Below are 22,037 nucleotides of genomic sequence, written 5' to 3'. Positions count from 1 at the left end.
TTTTTCAATGGGGACTTACCGGTCCCACAAAGGTCGGAAGAGACCGGTAAGTCCCCATTGAACAAGGGCAGATGCGGTACCGGTATTGGAGGTAGTCATGGCGCTAATAGCGTCATGATTACCTCCATACTCGGAATGAGGCTCATTGACTGCCACAATGCACCTTGACTGTCTTCGGCCCTTGGACTGGAGGGCGTCAATGCTTTACACGAAGAAGATATTCTCCTCTTCCTCCTCCTCCTCATCGGGTTGGGCACCTTCTTCCCCTTGTTTAACTTGGGCCACATTTGGAAGGAGAGACTGTCTGAAAAACCCGGATCGCACTGGGCCTCTCGGTACCAACACCGGCAGAGACGCTCTGCACACCCTTGCAAAATGGTCCAGCATGCCACACCGTCCACATGGCCTCCTTGCAGCTGGGCATTCACTGGGGTGGGGCAGGTCGTACCCGCACTTCAGGCATGCTTCAACTGGCTTCCCGCCCCTGTCGCGGAAATTGCCAGCCGGTCTCCGGGCACCCCTGCCACCACGACCCACAGCACAAACCTCTTCCGACTTGGCTGTGCGGGGCCCAGCCTCCATACTAGATGCACGTACCTCGGAAATCTCCTGGCAGCGGCCCAGCTCCAGGATGCGAGGAAGGGTGATCCCAGGTTCTCTCAACACCTGTCTCCTCAACTTGCCTGAGGAGCACCCCTGGATGAGCTGATTTCTGATCATGTCATCAGCGTTGTCGCATACGCAGGCCACAGAGAGTCTCCTGAGACGACTATGGAAGGTGTTGAGGGTCTCGTCCGCTTTCTGTTTGGTGGAGAGCATCACAAACCTCTCATAGTCCGCATTAGCCAGTGGAAGAAAATAATTGTGCAGGGCAGTCTTTGCTGCGGCATATGAGTTGTCCATGGTCTGAAGAGAGCCAAAGATCTCGTGTACCGCCAGCCAACGTGGCCAACTTGCTGTCATCGCTGGTTTTCATCGTTGCCCGAAAGTACATGTCGAGGCGATCAACCCATCACCTCCACCTAGGCCCCAGGCTCAAAGGGGGTCCAGACACGTCAAACTCGGGTATGGGTGGGAGCGCCACCGGGGCCCTCATCTAGGCCATTGCTGGAGGTGGGGTGTAAGCGTCCTGATTTGCTGGGGCACTCATGGGTCAGAGCGCACAGGCACTCCTTCCTGTTGCACAGGAGCCGCAACTCACCCAGCTTAGTTCTTCTTCACACAGCCAGCTTGATCTTCCACCTTCCACACCAGGATCACAGGCCTCCAGGCCTCCTTGATATTTAAAACTCCCCACCAGTCCTTTTTCAGTAGTATTCACAAACACTCACCAGCTCACAGTAGTAGTAATGGTCCAGTGGCCAGTCACCAAGATTGTCCAGCATTTGAGGAGTGTCCAAAAATTGAGCCAGTGAGGCGTAGGGTAAGAGTTCCAGGATAGCTAATCTCCCCACCAGTGCCTTCACTTCACTCTGTAAAATACACTCTACAATTCCAGAATTCTGCAAAATTCAGGCATGTCCATGTGGGGATAACGGTCCGCTATCCAAGCGTCCAAAAATTGTGCCTGGATGGCACTCACAGGCCCCACCGGAGCTCTGTGAAATGTTCATGTTGAGGAGACAAAATGGCCGCCACCGCATGGGCTGCTCCTCCCCCCAAGCGTAGAACGAGAGATCTTTCCCTCATTCAGTGAAAATAAATGTATTTGCAATATCACCACCGGTCCGGGCATGTCCTCAACGCCACTGTTGTGGGGGAATCCCTGGCCCCCCACTGTGCTGTTCCGTGTGCCCCGGGTCTCCCTCCACTCCAAGAACTCACACGGAGGTGATGTGTCAGGCTCGGGCTCCCCGGTCACAATACTACGGCCGGGAACGCCCCTTTTATTTATAGGGCACGCAGCGGCACCACACGATGATTCCCAGAAGTCAGCGTGCAGGGGCTGTGTTCCACCCGTAGATCGACTTCCATCTCGGTGGAGTGCCACTGCCTGAAAGACTCTGCTTGCTGGTACGGGAAAGGGCCGGGCCAGCTGTGGGGCCCTTCGAGAGCAGAAGGGAACGGGTCCCCTGCTACTACTTTATGTGTGCTCGCTTGCTAAGAGAGAGCGAGGGTGTCTTTTTCCTTGCGTGCACCAAATAAGGTCTCTTTTTCTCTTTCTTTTCTTCTTTTTTCTGGGGCTTGCACTGATGAATTTATAACAGTCCCCGGGCAGGAGCATGTTCTGTCCCCTTTCTATGCAGGAGAAACCCAGATAACCCTTGGAATGTTCTAACTTGGGCTGGTAGTAGTGGATTGTATGGATTGAATAAAACATCACACTTCAATGTGGAAAGGAACCGAACCAAAAAGCCTGAATAAGAAGACTAAGGTTTCCCGAGGGCACACGCCCATGCAACGCCTTACGTACTAAATGCAATAAAAGCTAGCATGTGGGCGGCGATGAATCCTCCGCGCCCCAAGAACCATAGAGTCCTGTGGTTCAAGGCTGCAGGGGAAGATAGTGAATGGATTCCTGAGAAATGCTTCCGGGGCAGTAATGCCTCCGGTTCCCAACAAAGAGACAATCATCTATGTCCCTGGCATCTGATGCGGCCACCAGCCAGTTAAAGGATGGACAACATAGCTGTTGGTTTACAGTGTTAAGGTAGCCACTTTTATTTCCAGTGACTCCATACTATTGCGGACTGGAGGCTTAACCGTTTTAGGAGTAGATCAACCAGACAAAACGATTGAAAGCATCTAAACATTCCACTGCCACCAATCCAAAAAGATATGGTTCAAGTGATGGATGGGAGCAGAACAGGGGAAGAGTGTAATCGACATAGCACCCTTAAATGGTAAATCCATATGGCGGCGGCAAGGCGAGCTGCAGTGTGACATAATGAAGAGGCTGTCAAGGGGGTGAGGTGGTCAGAAAGAGGTGCAAGGCTTTGGGAAAAGAAGTTTGAATAGCAAAGTGCTGGTCAGGAAGGTAAATGGAGGAGGGGAAAGGGAGTCTTTTTCAAGAACAAAGGCAATAAAAGCTGCAGTTGGGAAAGTGAACCCCATTTTCTGGAGTACCCTACGATGGGAAAGCCCATACCTACATCAATAAATGCACAGGAGGATATCTCGGGATGTCTCAGGAGGATAGCTCAGGGGCAACATGCTCGCCTTGGCAGCAAGACAACACGGAGCAACACAGGTCTGCGCTTAGAACCTCTGGTTATTAAGCGCGTTATAAATATCATATATCATAAAATGCAGATAGCCATTGTACCTTAAATCTAATGATGAGCTTGAGAACTCAAGAATTCTAAATAAGCTAGAGAAACTAAGACTTTGCATGTGGTTCAAAAAGCTTCTCTTTCCTCCATAGATCCTGCTGCAAGGCTGTGCAGATCTCAAGGGAGGGTCTGTCGAGTTAGCCCTGTCTGGAACTCTCCTCTGACCCCTCCCACCTCGCTTCACCTCACACTGTACCCCTACCCGGGTCATGAGATGTTCTCATCACTCGAGGTGTGAGCAATCTTCATGTCATTGTCACCCCAGCTCCAGGCCTAGATCACTGCACTCTTGGGCTCCTCCCTATGCTGACAAGAAAGGCCACAACAATAACCCAAACTGCTCCATCCCACACTGTCCCCCCCCCCACTGCTCCCAATCTGAACTGAGTCAATGGCCAGGAGCGCCCAGTAAAGCCACAACGCAATGAAAGTAAATGGCCAAGCCCCACTATCCAAGACTTTGGCACACAATGAGCATCCTGTCCATCCTCCATCAGGACACCCCAGATCAAACCCTCACCACAATTCTGCCCCCAAAACTAGTCAGAGCAGGAGATCAAGTCACAGTACAAAAACTCTCCTGCCCCAGCAGTCCTCCCAACCTGGATTCTCCTCTCCCTTCATCGAACAGAGCAAGATCCCAGCGCTCCCTTCCACCTTCCTCCATCTCTGATTGGCACCCAAACCAGCGTGTCAACAAGCCAATACCACAGGGCACACCCCCAGCGCAGCACCCACTTGCCAGTCAGCATGGTCTCTCCAATCTCTCAGCAGAGGGTCTTGGGCCCACTCCTCCAAGGTGTGCACCAGGCAACATCCACTAAGGCTACCCACAACCCGGAACCTTCCATATCAACATGACAGATCAGGCCAGGTCCCAGTCCCTCTGCCGGGCCCACCATTGCTCCTTCACCCACTTTGTTGGCTCAAAATACCTCCTGTCAGGATGCCAGCATCCTAATAGAGGTGACCAGAAAAACAGGGCTGGGGTGTGGGAGCTGGGAAAATGAATGCACGGTGTACCAGGGGGGAGTGCAGAAATAGACTGAGGCCTCCACGATAAAGGATGCCCAGTCTCTGCTGGTCAAAGGCTCGACACATCCCACTCCCGCCTGCCAGGAGTGCTCCCGTAAGACCCACCCCTAGCCAAATGCTGGCCCTCTGAATAAATAATGGCACACCTGCAAATAGCAAAACGGAAACACAGACCCCCAAAAAGCGGCATAGCTTAAGCCAATGAGACCTGGGGGAGTCGAAGTGTCATGTTGCTGTGCGACAAAAGACATAAAGTCCCAGATCGGGGCAAAATGCTAAGCCCAAGCAATACAAAGAAACACAACCTACATACATGACAACATTCCGACACACATGGGAGGGAGATTTCTGCAGAGAAATCGGGAGACAACAATTTCCCCATAGGAATATCTAAGGGAAATAATTATTTTAGGCGGAAGAACGTGAAAAATAGCAGTATTTTTCACTAAAAAATCGGGAGTCTCTCGCCTAAATCGGGAGGGTTGGCATGTATGCGTTGACCCCCCAGATATTACACCCAAAAAACTCCAGTGATCCAAGGAAGAAAAACACAACGTAACAGAAGACATTGTGGCTGCAGATGGAGTCCTAGAGATGGAGATTAAGGATACTCACCCAGACACAGAATGTAGGTTGATTGGAGCAGTGTAGCGTTCTGTTTCATGTGTGTTGGTCGGTTTATGCAATTGCTGTGTGAAAATGATATGATATGATATATGATATGATATTTTATTTGTATCGCGCCCATACACAAGTGTTTCAGAGAGCAGCGAGGAAAGGGAGGGGATACAAGGGAGGGCAAAACAACGATCTTACTAGGCCCAGTGACATTGAGAACGCGCAAGTGCAGGGGAGAGGGAAGAGGGAAAGTGCAAAGGAAAGGGGGGAAGTGGAAAGTGCTGAGCAAGTGATAGAACAAGAAAAGGTAGTGCGCTCAGCAGGTGGTAAGTGCGAGAATAAGGTGTAGACAGCGGGTGTCTGATAAGTGCTGGAAGGGGACTGTAGGGTTGCATATACAGGCCCAAGTGCAGGGATTGCCAGGAGGCAGTGCGGGTGTGTGGCTGCGAGGGCAGGGATCTGGGTCCGAAATCAGAGGGTAACCAAGTGCCCGGTGCCAAAGCAGACAGATTAGCAGGGGAGAGGGAGAGCGAAGGCAGAATCAAAGAGGAGGGTCTTGAGGTGCTTCTGGAAATGGAGACGGTTCTCCTCAAGTTTCAGAGAATTATTTTTTATTCATTTTATTTATTTGCATGTATAAAACACTCACACAGCCCTGGGGCATCGAGGCACTGTTACAGGAATATGTCTTAGTTGCAACATAAAGATGGGCGATCAGTTAAATTAGCCCGCATACAAGTATTATTCACAGAATATAGGTGAGTGGCTTGGTTACAATCGCCCTTCATTGGTTAGATAAGGATAAGCTTGAGTGGTTCTATAATTAGAGTGTGCAAGCTTGATGACATTGTTCAAACCCGAATAGGAGGCAGCAGGGTTGCATTAGAGCTGCGGTCATGCAGAATCCACTTTTAGACAAACAGTCTGGTTTTGATGGCGTTGCGGAAGGCGAGATGAGAGGGTTCATTTCTGATGGAATGAGGCAGTGAGTTCCAGTGTCTAGAGGCAATAAATGGGGAGCTAGCTCCACTGCCTCTTGCACGTTTAATTCTTGGGATCAGCAGTAGGTTGGCATATGGCATCCTAATGGGTCTTGCAGCCGAGGGCAGGAGGACTCAATGGGAAAGGTATGGAGGTGCGTTTTGGTGGATGCATCTGTGCGTGATGGCAAGTGTCTTGAACAGGATGCGCTGGTGGACAGGCAGCCAGTGTGCTTGTTGTCTGGCTGCAGATATATGTTCCCTTTTGGAGATGCCTAGTGCTGCGTGGAGGGCGTTATTCTGAATGGTTTGCAGTTTTTCCACGTTTTTTGCTAAGGTTCCTGTATAGTATACATTACAGTAGTCTAGCCTTGATACTATGATGGCTTGAGCAATTGATAGACAGTTGGTGGTGGATAAGAATGGTCTGGTGGTATTGAGGAGTTTGGAGGAGTAATCTGCAGAGGTAGCTATTGCATTTACTTTTCTGGACATAGTTAGGTTAGTGTCTGAGTAGACTCAGAGAGTTTTGTCTGACTGGAAGACTGGGATGGTGATGTTGTCAATGGTGAAAGCTTGGTATTTATCGTCAAGGATGATGCTTGAGCCAGTGGGGGGTAGTAGTTCCGTCTTGTCCCCGTTCAGGCATAACGTGTTTTCAGCCATCCATATGTGGATGGTGGCGTAGATGGAGTTAAAGGTGTTGGAATCATTCTCATAGTTGCCGGAGAGAGGAATGAGGACAGGAGCCTTACAGTACTTCGAAGAAGATGGTGCCTGGGTTTGCAGCTGCTAGGTCTGAGAAGACACGCATGACTCTTCTTTCAAGGAAGGAGTCAATCCCGGTGATTGCGTTCGAAGAGAAGAAGGCTGAGGAAGAGAGTTGTTGACATATTAGATTGTGATCCACAAGGTCAAATGCTGCTGATAGATCTAATAAAAGTAGAAGAGCAGGTTTACCCGAGTCTCTGATATCGTAAGTTTGATTTTTAAGGTCCAGTAGAGCCGTCTAGGTGCCTTGACCAGGACTGAAGCCGGATTGGCGGGTGCCTAGGATGTTCTTTGATTCTAAGAATTCCTGGGCTTGCAGGTATGTTGCTTTGTCCAGAATCTTGAGCAGGAAGGGTACAGTGGTTATGGGTCTGTAGTTATTGGGATTGGATGGGCCGAGTGAGGTTTTTTTTTTTTAGAGGACAAACCCAGACTTCCTTTAGGCTAGGAGGAACCGCTCCTGATGCAAAAGAGGCATTGATGAGCGTCATAATGAACGGTGTGAGCAGGTCAGTGCATTCCTTGAAGAGGGATGCGTGGCAGATATCCCCTTTGCACATGGATGGTTTGATGTTCTTCATGATGGCAGTGACTTCCGTCTCATTGATGTCTCTGAATTAGAAGAGACTGGTGTCGGTAGTCTGCTGGTTGGGTGTGGTTGCTTGAGTCATATTGGCGGGGAGTGAGTTACGTTGATTTGCTCTGATTTTATTCTGTAGAGTGTCAAGCTTGAGGAGCATGACAGCTTGTATGTCAGCGCACCATGCTTCAATCTTTAGTATGGCAGGAGGGGGGGGCAGGAGTTTCTACCTCCCTAAAGATGGAGAAAATGTCTTTACAGTTGGACTTGGCACTGTCTATTCTATAGCTGAATGAGTCAGTTTTGGCAAGGACAATAGCTTTCTTATATTCATTAGACAGTTTGTTAAACTCAAGTTTGTCTAGTGCAAGTTGGCTGGCTTGCCATTTAGTTAGGGCTGCATGCTTTTTTGTGCGTCGAGCTGAGAGTTCAGGAGTAAACTAGTTGTTAGCATGTTTAGTATGTTTGCTTTGCAGACTTTTAAGGGTGCAATGGCATCAATAGCTTCAGCTAGAATGGTGTTGAGGGAGAAAGCCAAATCCTCAGGATCTTTGGAGAATGGAGCCTCAAGGTCTGGGACCTTGAGATAAGGAGCTAACCTATCCCTTTCCCTTTCGCGTATGCCGAAGGGAGAGATATGGTGGTGGCTTTTTGGACCTTCGGTGTGGAGAGTGTGAAGAGGATGAGGTGGTGGTCTGTCCATGGAAGAGGGAGGTTGGCTGTGACATGCGGGGCACAGTGTGGTGGGCTAACCAGTCAATGGTGCAGCCCTTTTTGTGGGTGGGGTTGATAATGGAGTGTGAGAAGCCTAGAGTTTCTAGTGCTTAGGCCAGGTTTTTGGCCGGAGTGGTCGTGAAGTCGTGAAGCCCTAGGTTTACATCCCCTGCTAGGATAACCTTGGAGGATGTTTTGAGTTTATCTGAGACAAGGTGCATGATGGAGGAGTGCAAGTCAGCTAAAGGGCCTGGTGGGCAATATACAATGTGAAATGTGATGGTGCAGTTGTGTGAGGTGGCGATTTTTAGGTATAGGAGATCGTAGTTGTGGGAGTTAGTGTAGTCAATTTTTTGCATAGCAATGGAGTCTTTAGCTATGAGTGCTACTCTGCCTCCTTTAGTGATAGAGTGTTCCTGACGGAATATGGTATAGCAGAAAGGGAGTGCTATTGTCAGAGCTGGGTCAGATGCTTCCTGAAGCCGGGTCTCGGTCACAGCACATAAGTCTAGGTCATGGGTAGTGATTACATTGTATAAGTCTGCTGCATGAGCAGGGATGGAACGGGCGTTGGTGAGGGCGCAATTAAAATGTGTTTCCGTTGCAGCATCGCAGGTGGTTATAGTAGCAGTTTCCTGCCTGTGTTCGTTCAAAGTAGAGGGCTCAGGAGGGGCAGGTGGTGAGGCGGTCTGTGGCTTGGGTGAGCTCTGGAGGTGAGGTTTAACTGTGTGAAGGACGTCTGCTTTGTTGCCCATGTCCCTGGAGCATAGCCTAAGGTTGAGGCAGGAAGTGCTCATGGGTCGTGTTATGTGAGGGTATGTGTTTGAAGGCACTTGTTGCAGCGAGCAGGGCTTGAGGGGTCTGCTTTTGGGGAGCACATGGTGCTCAATGCACGCTAACAGAGGCTTAGGGGCAATTTTTAGATGAGTATTAATAGGCGGCTAGGATCAAGTGTATTATCACGATGGTAGGGCGCAGTAATCAATAATTTCCTAACATTGCCAGGGTGCAACAATCAATATTTTCCTAACGTAGGCAGGGTATAATAATCAATATTTTCCTTGAATTGGCATGGTGCAACAATCAATATTTTCCTAACGTAGGCAGGGTGCAACAATCAATATTTTCCTAGCATTTGCGGGGTGCAACAAACAATATTTCCCTAACATTGGCAGTATGCAACAATCAATATTTTCCTAACATTGGCAGGGTGCAATAATCAATATTTTCCTAACGTTGGCAGGGTGCAACAATCAGTCCTCACATAGCATGGGCAGAGCATTATTGTAACAGCTATGCAAAGGTGCAACGGACGGAATTGAGCGAGTCCGAGTGTGTGCTACCTATAAATGCTTCACAATGCAACCAATTGTATGCCGTAAGTGGCGAGGCTGCGGAACGTGCAAGTCCAGGCGAGGAGATTTAGGAGGCAGTACCATGGAGCCAATAATGGGTTATAACTTACTCATTTGGTGTTAGTGGAGCCTGACCACGTCCGCCATGGACAGCCACGGACAGCAGGGGCCTTGCGTGTGAGCCTTTGGTTGGGGGCCGGTGTTCGCCTGCCGGCTACCGATTGGCCCTTTTTGGAGGTAGGATGGCCAATCACAGCAATGGGCTGTGGAAATGAGGACATCACAAGTGCACTTCGGTGCCAAATGGCGTGGCCACCATCTTGAAGTATTTTCAGACACTGGGAAGCAATGTGAGCACCAAAAACAGGGGTGCAGTGCTGCACAATTCAAACTTCATTCCTAAAGAGAACCAGAGCTCTGGAGACAGTGAGCTTCTGGGGGAAGGAGAGGAAAGGAAGAATACCTCCGAGGAGGTGCAATTGGTAGTTAGACTTTTTTGAGATGTCAGAGATGTGAGGTGAAAAGGAAAGCGTGGAGTCAAAAATGACCCCAAGGTTCTTAGCCTCGCAAGTGGGGGCATGGAGAGGGATAATGGGATGCCAGCCAGAGAGTAACAGGAAAGGAAGGTGCAGGTATGCCGATGAGGAGGATCTCTGTCTTACTGGCATTAAGGCAGAGGTCGTTGGAGACCCACCACTCCTAGATTGCAGACAGACAGTCGGAGATGAGAGCGGGAGAAGAGGTGGCAGAGGGGAGCCTGAAAACAAGTTGGGTGTCATCCACAGAGCATTGAAAATGTGAGCAGAGAGCAGCATTGCAGCGGCCGTGCAGTGGCAGGTATTGGTTCAAGGGCCAGGGACAGAGATTAGACCCCTAGGGGACACCACAGGTAGAAAGTGAGACAGAGGAAAGGGAGGACCCAAGTTGGAACTGGGAGGGTCGGTTGGAGAGGAAGGAGGTCAGCCAGGCTAGGGTCTGATCAGTGATACCCAGGTTATCACAGAGACGGTTGAGCAAGATGACATGGTTGACCGTGTCAAAGGCAGAAGAAAGATCAAGTAGTATAAGGAAAGAAGGGATATTAGAATCAAGGTTGGAGAACAGGTCTTCACAGATGTTCTGGAGAGCAGTTTCCATCCTTCTGGCAGCTCTGAAGCCAGACTTATGGCCATGGAGACAACCAACAGGATCGGTGTGAAGATTAAGCTGGGAGATGGCCAGCATTTCCAGGAGTTTGCCCAGGAAAGGAGTGATAGAGATCGGGCGATAATTAGCCAGGCAAGAGGGGTCGGCATGGGGTTTTTTGAAAAGAGGGTGCCCAAGAGAATGCTTCAGAAAGGAGGGAAAGGCTCCAGAGGCAAAGGAGTGGTTTCAGACTTTGGCCAGAGCAGGAGCAAGGGTGTCAATGGGGTCCTTGAGGGTTTTGGACAAACAGGGAAGAACCTGTTTTGAGGAGACTTTCATAGATCGGACTTGTCTGGAAATCTCATCAGGGAAGAACAGAGGAAAAGATGAGAAAGATCGAGGAAAGGCGACTGCAGGGGGGCCAGAGAGAGAAGGTGGAGGAGTAGCAGAGTACGAAAGGGTGGACAGAATGTCCTAGGATTTTGAGATGAAATGAGAGGCAAGAGCAGTGCAGAGGGCCTGGGAGGCGACAGGAGCGGTAGAGACTGCAGCAGGGTTGGCCAGCTCCTTCCAGATTTCGGCTGAGTTGTTCGATGCTGCAGAGACGCGGCCTTGGATATGGGCTCTCTTCTTAGTGCAGACAAGGAGCCGGTATTGCCTTTGGAGCAGGCGCCAGGTCCCTTTGTCAGAGGATGCACAAGAAGCCCACCATTTCCTCTCAGCCACCCTACACTTGCATTTAAGGGTAACTAGGTCAGAGACGTGCCAAGAGTTGCACTTGGCTTTGGGCTTCAAGCAGATCCCCATGACAGGGGCAAGAACATCAATAGTATCAGAGATAGAAGAGTAGAGCATTGAAAGGACTGTGTCAGGAAGCGATTCAGCAAGAGGTAAAGGAGGGGGAGAGAAAGTGGTAACAAAGGCCTCTACTGACACACGTTTCATGGGTCGGATGACCGCGAAGGTAGGTGGCAGTTTTGGAATTGGCTTAGCCTGGTGGGTAGAGAGGGAGAGATGAGGAAAGGAGAGAGTGATCACTCCAGGAGAGAGGGGTGGTCAGAGGTTATAGAGAGGGGGATTGTCTGAAGCGATCAGAACATCCAGAGTATATCCTGCAGAATGAGTCATGCCAGAGGGGAGAATAGAAAGAGAGAGAGGGACGCAGAGGTCGCAAAAGAGTCCAGAGGAGGGACAGGAAGCATCCAGATCGACGTTGAAGTCTCCAAGAACGAGGAGTTGAGTAGAGGCAAGGAAGGAGTAGGAGAGGTCTGCCCACTCATAGAGGAAGGAGGAGATCTGACCAGGTGTCTGATATATAGTAGCCACGGTGGAGAGTGGCCAGGAGAGAGAGAAAGCCTGCAGACAATGCATTCAAAAGAGTTAGAAGCAATTACCCTGTGTCCATGATGTGGGGCATACTTTTCCAAAGATAGCCAAGCAGCATATACTTTTGCATTCCCTTGCTTACCTAGTGGTAGCTTTGGGTGAGTGGCTACGGTCAACTCTCTGTAGCAGAGTGGTGGGGATGACAATACAGAGAAACACAATATTACTTTGAAAATAGGAATGACCACACAAAGGTCTTTGAGAAAATAGACTTTAATCCCTCTTGCCGAAGGTTAAATGAAGGTACTGTGCAGGTTACATGAATGTATATCACGTTCAGGATGTCTTTTGGATTATGTTCCTACTCGTTAGTGCTGCTTGCAAAGTCATAGATCAGCCAAGTCATTTGGATAAAAAGTGCAACAGTTCATACACTTGAATTACCTTAGGACTTGTAAGGGAGGCTCTGTCTATAATACAAACTCTTTAGAGAAGACGACTACCTTCAGGATTGGGTTCTGGCACAGAGTCTGTTTTCAAAGTGTTAAAACATATATCATCTTCGTCATTCCAAGGAAGTTTCTGGGGTTCAGCATTCTTGAGTTTATCTGTCAGCTGGGCTGTGTTGTCCAAAAAGTTGGGGATAAACCTTCAGTAATATCCCATTAACCTGAGAAAAGCTCCAAGATCTCTTTTGGTCTTTGAGGTTGGTGTATCTAAGACAGCGTTTTCCTTCTCATGTTGAGGCTGTACATTCCCATTCCCTACAAAGAAGCCAAGGTACTTTACGGCTGACTGGGCTAATCTGCAGTTAGCTGGGTTAGCAGATAGGCCAGCCCCTCTGAGGACTTTCATGATGGTATAAAGATGGAAGAGATGGTCCTCCCAAGTTTTACTATAAATGACGATATTGTCAATATAAGCTCCACAGAAATCCGAATAGGTTTGTAGGATTTGATCCATGAGGCGTTGCAAAGTGGCTGGTGCACTGTGTAAGCCAAAAGGAAGGCCTTTAAATTGGAACAGTCCTAGTGGCGTTGAAAACGCACTCTTTTATGTATCTGGCCTATACACAAGAACATGCCAGTACCCTTTGGCTAAATCTAGGGTTGATAGAAAGGTGGCTCCTCTGAGTTTATCAATTGGGTCATTGATGCGTGCATGGGATAGGCATCGAAGTCTGAAATGGCATTAACTTGGCGGAAATCTATGTAGAATCTCTAGGAACGGTCAGGTTTAGTGACCAGTATGATAGGATGGACTTGAAGACGGCTCGATAATATTGGCTCTCAACACTTTGTTGACTTCCTCAATCACTATCTATTTATGGGCTTCTGGGAGTCTATACGGTTTTAAATGGGCCACTTTACCCTTCAGTGTTCTAATATAGTGGTATGTGCCTTTTACTCTTCCTGGTTGTTCTGAGAATACATCAGAAAATTAGGTACCTACATCTTTTAGATCTTCTAGTTGTTGGATAGATAGCTTGGGTGGAATCTCTTCAGGATCCAGACAGGCTGGTACTTTGGCAAGGGTGGCTGACAGATTCTATTTCCACTCTCAAGAGATTTACATGATACAAATGGACCTCCAGTTTTCAGTCCGATTGGGCTACTTTATAAGTACAGGTTCCCGTTCGTTTAGCTATCTCATAGGGCCTGTGCCACTTGGAGACAAGTTTGTTTTCTGAAGTGGGTAAGAGGACCAGTACATTTTGTCCTATGGTGAATCACCTTAAGCTCACCTTTTTGTCGTAAATGGTCTTTTGTTGGCTCTGAGCCTTTTCCATATGAGTACAAACTAGATCTCAAACCCATTTAATATGTTCTCGCTTTCTGGTGGTGGTTTGCGAGATAGGAATGGGGGCCTCTTCTCGTTCTTCCCAGGTTTCTCGGAGCATTTCCAGGTCATGTCTAGGCTCTCTACCATAGACCAGTTCAAAAGGAGAGAAACCTTTGGAGGCCTGAGAGTTTTTTTTAACCGCAAATAGTGCCCAATGAATCATTTGGTCCCAGTCTTTCCTGTCCTTCTTTACCAATTTTTGTAAAATTAGCTTCAGTGTTTTATCAAATCTTTTACCAAGCCACTTTTTTTCGGATGGTACACAGAAGTTCGCAAGGTGGTAATGCGGAGTAGCTCTTTGACTTCTGCCAAAAGCTTACTCATAAAATTCGAACCGTGGTCTATTAGTATTTTCTTGGGAAAGCCGGCCCTGGGGAAATACGTTAGAAGGTATTTAAGGATCTGCTGTGTGGTATTATTTCGCATTGGCAATGCTTCGGGATATCGGGTCACATAGTCCACAATCACGAGGACATATTTGTTGCCTGGTCTGGATGTCTCTAGAGGTCCAATTATTTACATTCCTATTCTTTAAAAGGGGACTCCTATGATCGGCAATGGATTCAGAGGGGCAGGTAATGGAATGTGTGTGCTAGTCTTTTGACATATTTCGCATGTCTGGATGAAGGTCTTTATATCGACGTGGATACTTGGCCAGTAAAACTTCCCACTAATATGTGCCTGGGTTTTAGATTGTCCTAAATGACCCCTAATAAAATGAGAATGCGCGATCTTCAGCACAACCTTTCGGTGACTCTTGGGTATTACCAATTGTGTTTTTACTAAACCTTTCTAAACCTTCCGTAGATGTCTCTCTTCTATAAAGCTTCTATTAAGAAGAAAAAAGGGCTTCCCTTCTCTAAGCCGCCTTCTTCCGGAATTGCTTGTAGAAAAGCTTCAGCAAGAGCTGGATCGTTTAGCTGGGTGAGGGCTAGGTCAGGATAGACCTTTCTTCGATGTTAAGAGATTTATCAGCTTCCCCAAAGCCTAAATTTCCTCTTTCTGTTTTATCTGGTTCACATTCTTTAGACTGAGGAAATAGAGCTCTTTCCAAAATTCATTGGGCAATTTGATCTCCACAATGTACTTCAAAAAGGATCTCACCATGATTCTGTAAGAGAACCTTTACATCGGCCCGGAAGTCGGGATTGATAACGCCTGCTAAGAGGTCTATCCCAAACTTCTGCGCTAGGCCAGATTTTGAGGATAATCTTATGTAGCACCCCAGAGGGGTATCAAAACCAAGTCTGTAGGAATCATATCTCTTTTCCCAGGGGGAATAATAGCTTCCCTACTGCTACAGATATCATACCCTATTGATTCCTTGGTGGCAATGGAAGGGTTAGTAGCTCTCTGACTAGGTCTTTGACATTGTAGGGTTCCCCAATTTGTTTCAATTGAGTCACATCCCACAACTGACACCATATGTAAGGAACTTGTGGTGGCAACAGTAAAGACAGACACAAGTGATTACAGTTCAAGGGTGTTTATTAAACTGTATAAATGGGTTGGAAAAATGCCTACTCTAAACCTAAATCTAAGATGGGAGCAAGCTACGACCAACCAATAATAATAAGGCAGTCCTAGTGGTGTTCTGACAAAATAAAAGGGCCTATACTAAAAAGAAACGATTGCCAATCCTTACAGCTAACTTCACAAAGAGTGTGGGATAATCTTCACAAGAAAAGAAAGAAGTGTTCACAAATGGTAAGTCAAGAGGTTATAGCTGGGGGTCTCCCCTTCCCTATGTTTTTAGCATGGGACAATGCAGGACCTTTGAGCACAGCACAGTCCTGGGCCTCACCAGTACAAGGTTACAGTTCCTTTCAACAATGCCAGGACCTTCTGGGGCCAAGTCTCTTTCTGGCAGTCTCTTGCCTTAGAAGGCCTGCTGAACCATAAACAATAAACAAAACAAAAGTTCCTTTGGTAATCTTTCACGCTCTGCGATTGCTCTTTGCCCCTTGTATCCCCCTCAGCCGGGCTCCAACTGCAATGTTGGCCTCCCTCAATCGGGTTCACTGCGGCCTTTCACTCAAAACGTAACACACGACAGTCTCACTGTCTTTTCCAACAACTATTAATTGCTGGCATCCCTCAGGCGGGTTCACACTTGTTGCTACAATGTTCAACGAGTATATCAGTGTATACTCCCAATTTGCAGGCATCCCTCAGTCGGGTTCACATTTGCCAATTTCACAGTTCACTCAGTTTCGTAACAATGCAGGTTTTACTTCTCTTAGCTTTGTCCCTTGGTATCCCTCCGGCAGGTTCACATAGCCATTCTAACACAGTTCTATTTTCCTCTATGTGTCAAAGACTTTCGAGTGTACAAGGGGTTTTGCTCAACCCTCGTAGGACCACTTTGACACTTCACAGCAGCCTCTACTAAGGACTCTTGGTCTTTGTAATTTCCACCAAACACAACCCAAAACGGCTTCAGTTAGAGTCCTTTGAATGAGTGCCCAGTGACGCCTGACCACTCTGCTTCTGAACCTTTTACTAGGGTTTCTTTAAAGTTCAATTACACAAGTTCATTGTTCAACAAGGTTGCCGCCTGCAACCTTGGGCCCAGCACAGTTCGGTTTTATTTCCTGTCTTCTCCGACTCACCGACTGTGCTGAACTGTTGTAGTTTTCTTGTCTCGCGAGTCAAGGACGGCACCACGGTGGCAAGCGTTTCTCCCAACTTTGACTATCAGCGCGGAAGGACCCTGTGCGCTGCTGACACCTGTCACACCACGCGCCAGCTGGGCTTCCCGATCTTATGCTTTCCCTTTACATAGCTTTGTGGATCTGAGTTGCGAAGTGCAAGGGCAATTCCCTCTTCGTCGTCCCTCCAGGTCTCTCCGCCTTTCTCCTCCGCTTGAACTGCCGGTCCGGAATGGCTGCTTCCTGGTGCATTCTGCCTTTTATCCCTGTGGGGAAGAGAAAGGGCCGTCAGGTGTGCATAATTCTTGTTAATTGCCTGACTCTGCTTTACCCTTGTGCTGGGACATGTCAGGTAAACGGCCCTGGTGTTGGCCCATTGTCTATCTCGAAGTGTCTGTGTTGGAAAGGGGGGGGGGTAGAACTTCTGAGGATCCTACGAGGTAAAATGGGGAAAAGGTGTTATAAGAAAGAGGGTACCACGGCTCACCCGTCGGTGTCCCACTTCCACTCCCCGAGGACCCCTCATCCAGGTGACCCTCCTGCACTGGTTCACCCCCAGGAACTGGATCCAATAACGATGGCTGTGTCCTGGCCATCGGGATGACCAGGACACAGCCAGGACCCTTCTATGAGAAACCTGAAGGTGTCAGGGGGACACCTTCAGGTTTCTCATAGAAGGGTGCAGTCAGCTAAAACATGGTTGTAGACCTGCCTGAGTGGAAGAAATTCCATACAACAGGGTAGTTGACCCATGTTCATTCTCAGTAGAGGGTCTCCCACACTCCTTTGTAACTCAATAATAGCAAACTGGTGCACAGTTGCTAGTACTGACAGTGTGAGACTGAATCCTGGTTGAGTACTTCAGAGCACCCTGTCTGTGAATCGTGTTCAATTTACATTTGTCGCTTTTAATATTTTATCTTTCTGCACACGTGCAAATCTAATACATATCAGTGCTAAACAAAAAATAACACTATATGTAACATATCCCATCCATAATTAACTACACTCAATACATATAAAGTTGCAACATCACACCCAGTTCGCCACACCCCAAGTAATTGATATTGGGTGCGCAACATGAACCCCTCGTGCTCATGGGAACTTTCCTGACCACTCCACCAAGGCACAGAAACCCGGCCATCGGGGTTATGGGAATATTGCAATCCTTGATTGCAGACAGGCGACGCAACACAAGACCCCAGAATGGTTGTATAACTGGGCAGGTCCAAAAAATGTGTCCAGAAGTGCCGACCGCCCCGCATTGGCTCAGCAGTGAGGGGAATGGTTTAAGGCCATAGCATATAATTTAGAGCGTGTGTAATATGCCCTTGGTATGATCTTGTATTGCTTCTCCCTGTGCCTTAGGTTATAGGGCACATACTTTATAGCATCAAAGGCATCTTATATGTCCTTGGCGCAAAGTAGTGTACCAAGGTCCTCGGCCCAAATCTCTGCCAATGTCACATTTCTCATAAGGTTGTTAGGTATACAAAAGTCAGAATGTCCGAAGTTTGGGGGAATTCAGCTACATCTCGCCCGAATTCTACCACGTATAGCTATGTGAAAGACCCTATTTACATCTGTAAAGTAAATGAGACCATCAGACACAGAGTAAAGCAAATATAAAGTTTTATCCACACTCAGTAGGCTCAGGTTCAACCACGACACGTTATCTCAGGAGGGTAGTGAAGCTGTCAGTTGCGTAGATATTTTATGGTTTCCTGTAATGTACACAATTTCTGAGAAACATATATTTTGTCAGCAGTTCTTCACACAATCATCCTGACCTTGCCTCAGAAAACACGATTTTTACAAACTGAGACGTTCTCACTCTTCTTATCTTTGTTTGTGCGCCAAAGGTTACTTTTCAGCTGGAGCTGAAGTTTAAGATAAGCGGTTCCTGCCTGGTCAAAGAATGAGGGAAGTTTTAGTCGTGAATCATTCACACAACCTAAAGGAGGCTTCGGACATACATCCTTGATACATATATATCCTTGATACATACGCATCCACTGCATCTCACGAGATAAGCAACTGAAGACGGCAGGATGCTTATCCTGTCCGGTGTCGTGTCTCTGGCTTTTGGCCTTTGGTTATGTGAGACAAAGTTTAAGCAAACGTGCATTTAGAAGAGACCAGCACTTCTTAGGAATAAAATGTTTTAGGAAAGACGTTTGCGAAATGCTTAAAGGCACAGCTCACAGGAGTACATGAAATTGGTTTTGTGAACAAAAATGGAGTTGCTTAAGGCTAACCTTAAATATGCATTTTGACAGACGTTTCTTGGCCCTAGTCTCCACACTGGTAAACTGAGATATGACAGATTGTAAAAAGGAGAGATGTTAGTCAGTTCTAGGAGATGAGCCCCAGAATCCCCTTGGCAGCAGTGATTTGCAGGATAGTCTGATTGTTGCACTGGTCCATTACACGCACGGCACTACTAGCAGTGTGTTTTGTTCACTATATATTGAACAGGGGTCCCAAAGGATAGTAGAGCTCTCAGACTTATCCAGGTTGGGATTTCCTGCGTTTGATCCTGCCAATGTGCGCATGCGGTCCCATTGCGTCACTGTGGGACCTAGGATTGGGTGGGTCTTGATTCGACTTGTAAGCCATTTTAGGCGGGATCGTCAACTTTTCTTGTGGGGTAAACGAGCTCAAAATCTGCAGTTCAATGGACCTCCAGCTGGTTGCATCAGTAGCACTGAGCCAGCGCTTAGCCCAAGAGACCTGTGCAGCCAGTAGTAGGTGCACCAAGATGGGAGTGCAAGTCCACCATCTGCCTTAGAGGCCTGAAGGACGGCTTTGTTTAAGCATAATTTTTTCCCCCGCCAGATACATTTCACCATTGACCTATCTAGGTCGTCGTATAACAGCCGCAGTGGGGGCATAGAGATCTTGGTGGCTTAGTAGATAAGCTTGGGCATTAAGTTCATTATTATTGCATTATAAATTGGTTATTTATAACGTGCTTAATAACCAGAGGTTTGTAAGCACGGGCCGGGGGTTGTAACCTGTGTTGCTCCACGTGGTCTTGCTTCCAAGGTGAGCGCTTTGCCCCTGAGCTATTCTCCTGAGATAATTTGCCCTGTAAGCGAGAGTGGATCCTTTCTCCGTGTTTGATCATTTTTCCTTTTTATGTTTTACAGACACCTACACCTGGCCACTCCGTCTGGAATTTCTGTCTCTGCAGACTGAACAGAGCGTTCCCAAAACAGATAAGTAGACTGTTTTGTTTGTTTGTGATATTTGCTGCTGTATGTGGGTATTGCTGGGCTCCCCATGTTTGTCACTAAGCATTTGCAATCTTGAGAGCTTATGGCGGTAGTGCTACAAGGTGACCCACGCTACAAAGAATCTTTTCAGAAAGTGAAGCAGTATGTGCCTGGTCTTTCCCTTAGCATAGCGCTGTTGTTTGGCCCAGGCCGTGCATCCTATTAAATCCCCAAATGGCAGAGGAGTGCAGAATGTATGGACGCCTGCAGGAGCGGGCCCACACCCCCATTCAAGGTGTCTGGCAGCGGGCGAAGGACGCTCTCACGACTCACGAGCGCTAGCAGTGTGTAAGCAACACAGAGTTGACGGATACAGAGAGCAAGTGCAAGCAATTGACAAGGGCATCAATTGGTGGTTGCCAGGTTGCATGAGAGAAACCAAAAGTAAAGAGGGCTCTCATCCGAGAGCCTTATTTACATTAATTGCTTGTTGAAGTCAGTCTAACTTAAAAAATACATTATTAACATTGCAGTTCATTTCTTTTTGAAGTTAGAATAACTTCAAAAAGAATGAAATTTATGCCCAGAAATCTCACGCCGGTTGTTGTAAATAATAACAAGAAAATCTGTAAGTGTACATCAAACGAAATTTAATTGAAAATGTGAATCAGCCGGCATGTGTTTCAAACCTCACGTGTCCTTTTCAAGGCAAGGGATTTTTAAGGTTCCCAGTACAATCTGGGTTTATCACTTGGTGCAAATGGATGGCGAACAACGCATTACTCACTCTGAACCTCCATTCATACGTTTGCAACGAGTGATAAAGCCAAATTGTACTGGGATCTTTGCCTGAATCCCAGTAAGACAACGATCCTTCTCATTGGGATGCCTGCTCCTTGTCCCCCCCCCGCCCTCTCTGGCCAGTCTCCCTGGGTCCTCTCCCCTCTACCACCTGTGAGGCAAAAAAAAACTTGGGATCATCGTTGACTCCTCTCTCTCTTTCTCTCCTCACATCATGGACCTTGCCAAGAAGTCCAATTTCCAAATGCATCTCCGTAGGGGCATTCTACCTTTCCTCACCTTCCCTCAGAAGCTCAATGTCTCCAGAGCCCTGGTTTTCTCTAGGCTTGACTACTGCAACATCCTCTTCCTCAGCCTGCCTCTTTCCTCCCTTCGCTCCCCTTCAACTAATCCAAAATAGTACTGCAAGATCTATCCTTAGCCTCAAGCCCAGGACCGCATCTCTGTCATGATGCCTACCTCCAAGGTGCCAGACAAGACCCAGCTACCCCAGAGGCAGACATCATGTCTTCAAGGGAAGTCACAACAGCCTCAAGTAGGGGCTCTTTGGACTCAGTCCTGGCGCCTTTGGCACCAGGCTCATATCGGGCCACAGTCCTGGCGCCAGGCTCATAAAAGGGGACTTTGTGTTAAAGGTGCTTAGTGTTAACTTACCTGATGCAGACCATGCTGCAACATCCAGGCCTTCTGAGGCCTGAATGGGACTACTTTATCTTTGGAACTACTTAACCACACGGGTGTGGTCAGGAGAGGAATACATACCTGAGAGGAAGGATACATACCTGGAACTACTTTGAAGGCTATTTAAGCCACGCCCAAGCAGCAACTCACGCTTCGCGTTGTTCTGCATCTAGCAGCTGGACGCTCACCGTGTTTGCTCCTGCATTCTGTCTTCTGCCACTCCTGCCAGCATCCTGGAACACCTGCAAAGAGAGAAGAGAAGAGAAAAGGGGAAAGAAGAGTCCTTACCTGCTAAATCCGCATTCCGGAGACATCTCGCCGACGGTCCTGAAAAGGAAGACATCCATTTAAAAGTATATCGCATTGATCGCTGCAGCGTCGCATCTCACTCACCTGTACAAGGTGCCACCATGTTCTACGGCGACATCTGGACTCGCAGACACATCACCGCGCCTAGGGAGAAAAAGACAAGAATAAAGGTGAGAGGGGAAAGAAAACAAGGAAACCTTAATTTCCATTACAAAGCTTACCTGTTGGGTTATTCCAACTTCATTTCGGGTCGGTGCCGCATCCTGGCATTTCCGGACCCAGGCCCCTATGGGGAAAAAAGACATCAGCGCTAGTGGGCGCATGAAAAGACATTACCCAAACGCCCATTAAAGACTTACCTGATTTCTTCTGGATTGAGCTTCGTTTCGGGTCGGTGCCGCATCCAGGCATTTCCGGACCCCGGCCCCTATGGGGAAAAAAGACATCAGCGTTAGTGAGCGCATTGATACAAGGACACTGAGAGAACTCTCATCAAGCTCACCAGAGTCTCATTCTTCGGTTCCACAGCTCTTCTCTGAATAGTTTCCGCACCTGAAAAAGAGACAACGAACAATTATTATTGCGGAATCATACTCATTAACAGAATCCTTACGGTACTATACCGGGAAAACAAAACTTGAACCCTCTACAATCAAAATCCCAGTGAAGTAACTGGATACAACGCTCCCCTACATGAGAAGCAGGATGGAGAGCTCAACCTTTCAAACCCTAAGGTGAGACTTCACGTGGGGGTCGCAG

Source organism: Ambystoma mexicanum, chromosome 6q (assembly GCF_040938575.1).
Source record: "Ambystoma mexicanum isolate Mex_15411 chromosome 6q, UKY_AmexF1_1, whole genome shotgun sequence".
NCBI classification, from domain to species: Eukaryota; Metazoa; Chordata; class Amphibia; order Caudata; family Ambystomatidae; genus Ambystoma; species Ambystoma mexicanum.
Note: the sequence above shows the minus strand (reverse complement) of the source record.